The 11,089-nt window shown below is 36.3% G+C and overlaps 1 protein-coding gene across 1 annotated transcript in view; it reads left to right on the top strand.

Moving 5' to 3' along the window:
* Positions 1-2,740: 2,740 nt before the first annotated feature.
* The window catches only part of SHTN1 (shootin 1), a 117,870-nt gene continuing 109,521 nt past the window's right edge, over positions 2,741-11,089 (top strand). Inside the window, exon 1 of the mRNA XM_069460076.1 lies at positions 2,741-2,806. The gene's annotated coding sequence lies outside the window, so the exon portion shown is untranslated. The remainder of the gene's footprint in view (positions 2,807-11,089) is intronic.

The following is an 11,089-nucleotide window of genomic DNA, read 5'->3' as shown; positions in this document are numbered from 1 at the left end:
TCAATTATTCTAGTCAAAGTTTGTCAATTTTGTTGATCTTTTCAAGGAATTAACTTTTGGTTTCATTGATTTTCTCTATTGTTTTTCTAATAGTCTATTTCATTTATCTCTACTGTAATATTTTTATTTCCTTTCTTTTGCTAGCTTCAGGTTTAGTTTGCTCTTATTTTTCTAATTCATTAAGATATATAGTTAGGTTATTGATTTAAGATGTTTTTTTCAAATGTAGGCATCATCAGCTATAAATTTTCCTTTAAGCACTGTTTTCACTGCATCCCCTATATTTTCATATGTTGTATTTTTATTTTCCATTCATCTCAAAGTATTTTCAGTTACTCTTGTGATTTCTTCTTTGACCTATTAGTTGTTTAAACCTTGATTATATTTTTAATGGCCATAGGGATATCCTCTATATTATTTCTGATATTGATGATTTATGTATTTTATCTCTTTAACATTCTCAGTCTTGGTAGAGGTTTATCAATTTTATTGATTTTTTTCAATGAAGAAGCTTCTGTTTTCATTGATATTCTTTATTGCCTCCCCTCCCCTCCCTCTGTCTTCCTCTCACTATGTCACCCAGGCTGGCCTCAAACTCCTGGGCTCAAGCATTCCTTCCACTTCAGCTGCTCCAGTAGCTGTGACTACAGGAGTCATCACTGCACTTGTCTTGATATTCTCTATATTTTCATGGTTTTTGTTTGTTTGTTTTGTTATTTTGAGGCAGTCTCACTCTGTTGCCCTAGCTAGAGTCTAGAGTGCAGTGGCATCATCATAGCTCACTGCAACCTCAAACTCTTGGGATCAAGCAATCTTCCTACCTCAGCCTCCCAAGTAGCTAGGACTACAGGCGTGTGCCACCGTGCCCAGATAATTTTTTCTATTTTTGGTAGAAATGGGGTCTCACCCTTGCTTAGGCTGGTCTTGAACTCCTGACCCTAAGGGATCCTCCCACCTTGGCCTCCCAGAGGTGTGAGCCACTGTGCCTGGCCCTTCTTTCATGTTTTAAATTTTACTTATTTCTGCTTTTATCTTAATTATTTCCTTCCTTCTGCTTGCTTTGGACTTAATTTGTTTGGGTTTTTTGTTTTTTGCAATTTTATTTTATTTATTTATTTTTTTGTTTAGCCCAGTGTTTCATAAATGTATTTTACTTTGGAACACTTTTTCTGTTTTGCATAACACCAATTTACATCCTGGGAAATGGTGTTTCTTGTAACATGCTTTTTTAAAAAAATTGTGATAAATATGACATTTATCATCTTACCCTTTTAAATTGTATAGTTTGGTATACAGTACTCACATTATTTGTTCTTTTTCTCTTTTCTTGAGATGATTATTTAGATTATTGATTTGAGACCTTTCCTATTTTCCAATGTAAGCATTTAGCAGTATAAAATTTCCTCTCAGTATTACTTTAGTTATGTCCCACATATTTTGATATGTTATATTTTCATACAGAAAAAAAAATAAGATACCTATTACATCATGAAGTCATCCGTATCTAGGCTATTGGCCCCTAGCTTCCCCAACTATGGCCCCTCTCCTTTATCCAAACCTCTCTTAAATATGGTTCCTAGAACATGGAATTCTGGGTTGGTCTAGCTGTTGCAGAATAGAGGTGGACTGTCTATTAATTCCTTTGTGTGTTCATTCATCCACCCATTCACTTATTCAATAGACATTTACCGAGTTCCTGCACCAGGCATTTTGCTGGTTAGGAATATAGAAATAATTAAGACAGACATATTGCTTCCCCTTATGACTGTATCTGGCAACGATGACAAATAATTAAACAAATGATTTCAAGGATCACCACTATCTTCCTTATTGTGGAAACTCTACTTCCCATTAACACAAAGGTAGGTTAACTTTTCCATGAGGTTTTTGGCTTTTTTCCAACAAGTTCTGCCATTTTCTACCCTACTTTTGAAACTGTTTGCCACCTTGAACCTAGGGTGATCTTCAACTGGTCTGTACTCAACAGGCTTTGAAGTTTGTTGCTTAAAACTGGCTTCTTACTGATTGGTTAGGGCTGTGGTTAGATATTTTGAATATCATCCCTGGCCTGAACTGTGACTGCAAACATCTCTGTCTGTCCCTTTCCATTGATCGCTCCTTTAGGATACAATCTGAGCCCGCAATAGAGAAGTATCTTATATTTGGGTGGAATGATCAATTTTTCTAGAGTACTGTCAGGACTTTTGATCCTTACCCAAATTCTGGACAGATATAAGCCCCAGTTGACAGATGAGGAAATTTTGAGATTCAGAGAGGCTAAGTTACTTGTCCAGTTGGGAAAATTAAGAACAGATACAGATTTCTAGACCCCACCTAGGCCTTTACTCTTGCCTCAATCTCACTTTCTCTTCATAGCTGACCATTAAATATGTTTTAAAGAGGACAAAGTCCAATTGCATAATAGATCTGCCTGTCTGAAACATGATGATTAGTGCTAATGGATGGGTATTACCTGGCATGCATGTGTTAGGTTTACAGTAAAGAATGTCTACTTTTTATTAACTGTCCTTTTAGATATATTAGTGACTGTCATACCTGAATTATAACAAAGAAACACTAGAGAAATTCAATGTGGGCGGCAAAATTCTTTGAAGAATAACTAGTTATAATTGGGGAGTCTGAACACATTTCAGAGTTGCACGTTTAATATGCAGTATGGTTAATTGCACTGTAATTACAGTATTTTAGAATGCCATGCTAAGTGTTTAATTCTTTTCAGGTTTGCCCTCCAATCAGTGGTCTGCCTTCATTTTCCAGATTGATGAAGTCTGCCTCAGAGAAGGGGGTAGGTAACAAGACTGTGCCTATGTGTCTAATCAGCTGGGCAAGTTGTAAAATGAATCTTTCCTATCTGGAATTTATATTTAATCATAGTTACGTCCTCTTTGTGAATGAGTGTTGATTAGTTAGTTGTAGGAATAGGAAAACAATAAGAGCTTTTATTTACCCAGATAAGTTATGCTGGAGTCATTATTTGGGTCTGATTGAGTTGATGGGGATATTTACATTACCTCAGCACACAGACCCACTTAATCTTATTCATAATGTTAATTATATACTCCAAGAGTTACTGCCATGCTCTTATTTATGGTGTTTACTATTAGGGTTTGTTTATATATGTGGTGATTGTATGGCTCCCCTCTCTTTCAGTGGACTATGCCCTTTTTATAGTTGCAAAATGCACCTCTACTCATAGAAACCTGATCCTCAGTAGCTTGTGTATAGTGAGTCTGATGACATCTAATTCAAAGAAGGAAACTCAGTTCAATTTCAGAGAGGTGGCTAAAACTACATAATTGAGCTGATTTTTAATTTTATTCATTTTTTATGGCCTTCATGTATCTGCATATGCTTTTTCAGTGTCTGGAGTTTTCTTTCCCTGCACACTCTCTGCAGACTGTTACTCATCCTTTGAGACCAGTCTTGAAATTCCATTCCTCAAGGAAGCACACCCTGATTCTACCAGAGAGAGTTCAACATTGCTTCTTTTTTCCCCACTACTGTATCTAGCATTAATACCATCACAGCCCCATCAGACTGTATTGCAATTATCTTTTGATACGTTTGCTTTTGGTAACAGATTGGTTTGTTTGAGTAGGGGCCATATTATATTCATCTTTCTTATCACCCGAGTCGGATAGTGCCTGGTACATGGTAGGTACTTAATAATTTCTCAATGTTGAATGACATAGATTATGCTTTTAAAAATAATTTTTAGGCCGGGCGTGGTGGCTCACGCCTATAATCCTAGCACTTTGGGAGGCCGAGGCGGGCGGATCATTTGAGCTTAGGAGTTCGAAACCAGCCTGAGCAAGAGTGAGACCTCGTCTCTACTAAAAATAGAAAGAAATTAGCTAGACAACTAAAAATATATAGAAAAAGTTAGCTGGGCATGGTGGCATGGGCCTGTAGTCCCAGCTACTCGGGAGGCTGAGGCAGAAGGATTGCTTGAGCCCAGGAGTTTGAGGTTGCTGTAAGCTAGGCTGATGCCACGGCACTCTAGCCAGGGTGACAGAACGGGACTCTGCCTCAAATAATAATAATAATAATAATAATAATCATAATTTTTAAAGACTTAATTTGTGTACCATAAATTCACTCTTTAAAAGTATACAATTAAGTGGTTTCTAACATATTCACCAAGTTGTGCAACTATCACCACTATTTAATCTCAGAATATTTTCATCACCTCAAGAAGAATTTCTTCTTTTCCCCAGCTCCTGGCAACTATTAACCTAATTTCTGTCTCTATGGATTTTCCTATTCTGGACATTTCATGTAAATGGAATCATATAATATGTGACTTCTTTCTCTTAGCATAATATTTACAAGTTTATCCATGTTGTAGAATATATTAGTGCTTTATTCCTGACAAATACTATTCCACTGTATAGATATGTCATAGTTTGTCTATCCATTTACAATTGATGGACATTTGCGTTGTTTTTACTTTTTGACTATTATGACTAATACTGCTATGAACATTCATGTACAAATTTTTGTGTGAACTATGTATTTTCAGTTCTCTTGGGTATATACATAGCAGTGGAATTTCTGGGTCATATGGGAACTCTATGTTTAACTTTTTGAGTCACTGCCAAACTGTTTTCCAAATGGTTATACCATTTTACATTCCCACTGGCAATGTATGATGCTTCCAATTTCTCCACATTCTGCCCAACCCATGTTACGGTTTATCTTATGGACAGTGGGCATGAAGTGGTATTTCACTGTGGGTTTGATTTGCATTACCTAATGACTTATGGTGTCAAGTATCTTTTTGTATGCTTATTGGCCATTTTTTACCCTAGCTTCTTTGTTTTTCTTCAGTTTGAATATGATATGTCTAAGTGTAGATTTTTTACTATTTGTCTGGGTTGGTGTTCTCTAAGCTTCCTGGATCTATAGTTTGGCTTCTGTCATTAGTTTTCAAAAATCTTCAGTCGTTATTACTTCAAATATTTCTTCTGTTTCTTTCTGTCTTTCTTCTCCTTCTGGTATTCCAGTTATACCTTCCTATTACATCATTTGTAATTGTCCCACAGTTCTTGGTTATTATGTTCCTTTAATTCATTTTTTCCTCTACTTTTTCAGTTTAGGAAGTTCCTGTTTACACATCATTGGGATCATTTATTCTTTCCTCAGTTGTTTCCAGCTTACTGATGAACCCATCAAAGGCATTCTTCATTTCTAATGCAGTATTTTTTATTTCTAGCATTTCTTTTTGCAACTTTCTTAGAGTTTCTATCTCTCTGCGTATATTACCCATCTATTCTTGCATGTTGTATACTTTTTTTCATTAGAACACTTAGCATATTAGCATAGTTACTTTATTTATTTGTTTATTTATTTTTAATTTTTTTCTTGAGAGACAGGATCTTGCTCTGTAGCCCAGGCTAGAGTGTAGTGGCACAATCATAGCTCCCTGACTGCAGCCTCAAACTCCTGGGCTCAAGTGATCCTCCCACCTCAGCCTCCTGAGTAGCTGGGACTCCAGGTGTGTGCCACCACACCTGGCTAATTTTTCTTAACTTTTGTAGAGACAGGGTCTCCCTATGTTGCCGAGGCTGGTCTCAAACTCTTGGCTTCAAGTGATCCTCCTATCTCAGTCTCCCAAAGTGATGGATTACAGGTATGAGTCACTGTGCCCCAGCCCATAGTTACTTTAAATTCTTGGTCTGGGCCGGGCGCGGTGGCTCACGCCTGTAATCCTAGCACTCTGGGAGGCCGAGGCGGGTGGATTGCTCAAGATCAGGAGTTCGAGACCAGCCTGAGCGAGACCCCGTCTCTACTAAAAAAAAATAGAAAGACATTATATGGACACCTAAAAATCTATATAGAAAAAATTAGCCGGGCATAGTGGCACATGCCTGTAGTCCCAGCTACTCGGGAGGCTGAGGCAGTAGGATCGCTTAAGCCCAGGAGTTTGAGGTTGCTGTGAGCTAAGCTGACGCCACGGCACTCACTCTAGCCTGGGCAACAAAGTGAGACTCTGTCTCAACAAAAAAAAAAAAAAAAAAAAAAAAAAAAAAATTCTTGGTCTGATAATTTCAAAATCTGAGTCTGGTTTTGATGTTTACTCTGTCTCTTTAAGTTGTGTGTTTTTGTCTTTTCATATACTTTGGAATTTTCTATTTAAAGCTGGACATGAGGTACTAGGTAAAAAGAACTGAGGTAAGTAGGCCTTAGTATGAGATTAATCTGACTAGAAATTAGTTTGTATTTACTGTTTGTCATAGCTGTATGTGTCAGAAGCTAAAATTTTTTCTGGTGTCCTTGTTTTTGTCTCCCCTGTTGCCTGTGCGTTTTACTAAGGACTTCTTCTTAAATAAAGTTTGAGACATGGAGTTCTTTCAGATGTAATCTGGTATTATACAGAAACCCTAATGTAGATGTGGTGGTAAGATGTGGAGAGAGGGGAAGTGTTCTATAGTCTTATGATTAGTTCTCAGTCTTTTAATGAGCCTGTGCCCCTGGGCTGTGACCTTTATAAGTGTTCCTTAGTTTATCCCCTGTAGTGAGACAGGAAGTCTGAAAGGTACTGGAGTTGCCTATTTCTCTTCCCTAACTCAGAGGCTGGAAGGGACTGGTGTTGGTTATTTTTTCTTCCCCCATGTGGAAGGCTAGAGCAGCCTGGAGTTGGGTATTTCCATTCCCCTGGTCAGGTAGGCTCTGGTAAAACTCCAGTGGGTTAGGCGCTGGTAAAATAGTTTCTCTTGAGGGCAGGCCTTATTAAGGATAAGAGAATGCTCTGGGCATATTTCAAAATGACTACTTTTCTTCTCCTTTTGCTGGAAGTATTAGGGAATTTTTCTCCAATATCTATTGTAATAACCTTGTAGGGCTCCTAGAGGTAAAACTCACAAAAGTGTGGGCCCTCCCCATGTCTGGGTTCCCCTGCAGTTTTTAACTGTCAAGCTTATCCAGTCAAGCTATTATCTAGTGATAATAGCACCTGGAAGTAGGGCAGAGGAGGAGCTCTAACCCCATTCTACCTCCTCCAGACGCTGCTAAGCTGCCATCTTTACTGTGATTGAGGGGCTGTCAGTTTTTAAAACTCCTATACAGTTGGAGGGAGAGAGAGATAGGAATAGGATATGTTAAAATGCCACAAAAGTCATTGTTCTTACCAAGAGTCAGTCATTTTTCTTAAATAAATGCTCACCAGATTGTTACACATGTTTGCTTATTTTCCAGAGTTCTGAAAAAGTTGACGTAGACAATTTTTGCCAGTGTTCTCATTGCTTTTAAGGAGAGGATTTCCAGAGTTTGTTACTCTTATATTTCTACTGATGTTACTCCAGATTATTCTTAATAAATGAATATTGTTAACATGCTGCATAATTTGCAAATAATACAAATTTTCATTTCTTATAGAAAGGGTTGGCACTAATACTAATCAAAAATGGATTTTCTAGGCCGGGCACAGTGGCTCACACCTGTAATCTCAGTACTTTGGGAGGCCAAGGTGGGAGGACCCCTTGAGGCCTAGAGTTTGAGACCAGCCTGGGCAATACAGCAAAACTCTGTTTCTATGAAAAAATTTAAAAATTAGCCAGATGTGGTAGCATACACCTGTAGTCCCAGCTACTTGGGAAGCTGAGGCAGGAGCATTGCTTGAGCTCAGGAGCTCAAGGTTACAACAAGCTATGATTGTGCCACTGTATTCCAGCCTGGGCAAGAAGGAGACCATATCTCTAAAAAAAAAAGTGATTTTGTAAATTTTGTAAGTTGTCAGTGTATCCTGCTAATTGTATTATATTTAAGAGATTAATTGCTTGATGATGATCTAAATACTTGCTCTGCATATATGTACACACACACACATGTACATATTAAACTATGTTAAAGTATTAAGAAACTTAATAGCTAAATTTTTAAATGACATTAATTGCTCAGAAACATCCTTTCTTTTTAGCACTTTAATATAGCAAAATTGGGACTTTCATTAAAAATGTTATAAGGCAACAATGAGATTTCATTGTTTCTCATTGTTAGACATTACCATCAAAATATTGTGACTATACTTTTCACTTCTATATAGATGTTTTGACACCCTGTGCCCAGCTTTTCAAGGAGGTTTTCAGATGTGTATTTTTCAATTCTGATATTTCCACTGTTAGGTCAGAAAAATATTCCAAGCTATAATGCTTTTACCTCTGTTATTTGGGTACTTATAGACTCCCTACAAAATTACTTCTTTGACTTCAAATTGATATAGAAATACACAGATTTCAAGAATGAATGTTCCATATCATGTGTTTACTGCAGTTTTGAGAAAGAAATCTAACATAGAATATCTTATTCAGACACAAATTGCATCACTGTTATCAAAGTTACTCAGTTTCAAGGTCTCATTTTTTCCATATCTGTAAGGCTTTTATGTAGGTGAGTAGATAGGTAATGTACATATATATATTGAACAGTATGTAGCTTAAAACATAAGGTAAGTCAATGTGAAAATATGGAAAGATCTCCAAGATAAATTGTTAAGTAAAAAAGCAGATTGTAAAATAGTATAAATGAACCATGTTTATAAAAATGTGTATAGAAATATATGTTAACATTTCCAGAAGAATATCTATGAAATATGGTAATAGTTATGCTTGAGCAGCAAACTCTAGTTTGGGGTAAGAGGGAAAGACTTAACTTTATTACTATATTTGAACAATAAAGAACAAATCATGCTTTCATAATTTGTTTTAAAAATCTATTTCCAACCTGGCATATGAACAACAGATTAATAAAGTAATTCTAGAACTAAGCTATCTCCTAGAGAATCATCTAATTTTTATAACATTGGAACATATAATTTTCCCCTTTATTTCACATTCTTCTTCATATATACAATTCTCATTTTATGTTTTCTTTTACCCTAAAAAGCCCCTCTCTTCTTTTCTTCTTTATCAAGTCATAGACCAACTGTTTTTTAAAGAAGAATTGTTTTCACTTTTAAAAGTTTACCATTTGTAACCTTTTTTTTTTTTTTGAGAGAGAGATAGGGCCTTATGTTACCGAGGCAACATAGAAGTCCTGAACTCAAGCTATCCTCCTACCTCAGCCTCCCAAGTGGCTGAGATTACAGGTGCAAACCACTGTGCCTAGCCATTTTGACCATTTTTAAGCATACAGTTCCATGGCATTAAGAACATTCACATTATAGTACAACCATCACCACCATTGGTCTCCAGAACTTTTTATTGTCCTAAACTGAAACTCTGTACCCATTAAACAATAAAGATCCATTTTTAGGATATGGAAATTTGTCTGTAAATCATGTAAAATAAATTGGAAAAAATATATGGAAAAATAAGAATAGACTTTTGGTGTCTTTCACTTTAAAATACTGCTTTCACCTACCTGTTCTTATCTGAAGAGTTTTTGACTCCATACAGGTTGAATGTTTGTGTTTATTAGTGCTACATTAATTAGTGGAATACAAAAGAAAAGTTGCAGAGTTGCTACTTATCATGAATATAATGGAAGTGCATCCCCATGAGAGCCATATTTGGGTGTGTATTTCACTAGATTGGATGCTTTTCATGATTAAAAAGGAGGCATTTACCTTTGGACCTAGAGAAGTTAATCAGATGAATAACTGAATAGTTATCAAATATAATTATTGAAAGATGGTTAATAATGCTATTGTGGGACTTTCGGTATTAGGAGAGAGGGGAGCAAAGGGGAGGATAAGGAGTACCTCAGACTTTAAGCGCAGTGGAATGTATGTTCTGTTCTGTGGAGTAACCTAAGCTCTACCACAGTCAGTAAGTTGGAGCAGATAATGAAGGGGTGGATTTGCTTCTGAGCATGAGAGTTCTCTGATTACATAGGAAGTGCTACTTTTGAAGGGTGCCTTCAAAAACAAAGGGCTCATTGGTTTTGCAGCTAAGTGAGCTGCCATTCCTAGCAGAGATGGCCCGTAAATAGCAAAGGAAAATGGCAAAGATATGCTGTGAAAAACATGAAATGCAGTTTTGCTTTCTGTTCCTTCCTCCTTACCCACTTCCTCCTTTTTCATGTCTTCCCTTTCCCCCACTAACATACACACTCAAAGACCTTAAATCAATTGAATAGGGCAGGAAACTTGGGTTTTAGTTTGGGTTCTGCCATGGAGTAGCTAAGTGAATGACAATATATCATTTAATCTCTGTGGGTCTTATTTTACTCTTCTGTAAAATTAAGAATGTTCGACAAAATGATGTTTTAGGTTTTTTCAATATTATTATTCTGTTGGTTCTATAAGTAAAAGGAATTTGGAAATTTAAGTAGATGATTTGTAATATTGGTTATTGTAAAGAACAAATAACTTGGTGTGTGTGAATCTTTAAAAATAATAATGTAGTGTCCCAGCCGTATAATCTGTACAACAACACTAATGATTATACATGTCTACTCATGTGATGGGCTAGTGGTATATATATGTGACAACCAGAGCCACTGTAATTTTTCTGTAGAAAAGAAAAAATCACAAGTTCTTTGGGAAGTTACATGTTTACCTAACTGGGACGCACTAATCTGACTCTTCAAGACAAATGTTAAGAGTATTAAACCAGTGAACCTCTTTCCGTCTTGAACCCCACGCTTACATATATGTTGGCCTCATATAAAGCAATGTCTGTCACTGAAATAGCTGGAATGCCAGAAAAGAAAACACATGTTGCAGGGTTGAAAACAGTTCCAAAAATAGTGTATTGGACTCTCTGATGCTACATATTACATATTACTTCATCAATAGTTTCACTTATTTACTCTTCCAGTTTTTCTCCAGCATTGAAGATCAATTTTAATAAAAATGGGTAGCTACTAAATTTGAGGAATTGTATTTTAAAAACCCAGCTTTCTGTTGAATTCCCTTTGGCATTTCAATAGGTACACTTAAGTTAGAAAAGCATATTAATGAAGACATACTTAGGTATTAATATAGTGCTAGACTGAGTACTGAGCATTATAAAAGAAAATCACTTACAAAAACAGTTCTTGTCTTCAAGGTGCTTATGACTTTGCTGTAGAAGTAAGAAATACAAAACATTTTAAGTATTGTGGCAACTTGGTTTTCATGTGAATT

Source organism: Eulemur rufifrons, chromosome 28, assembly GCF_041146395.1.
Source record: "Eulemur rufifrons isolate Redbay chromosome 28, OSU_ERuf_1, whole genome shotgun sequence".
NCBI lineage: Eukaryota > Metazoa > Chordata > Mammalia > Primates > Lemuridae > Eulemur > Eulemur rufifrons.
Note: the sequence above shows the minus strand (reverse complement) of the source record. Positions and strands in the feature narration are given on the sequence as shown.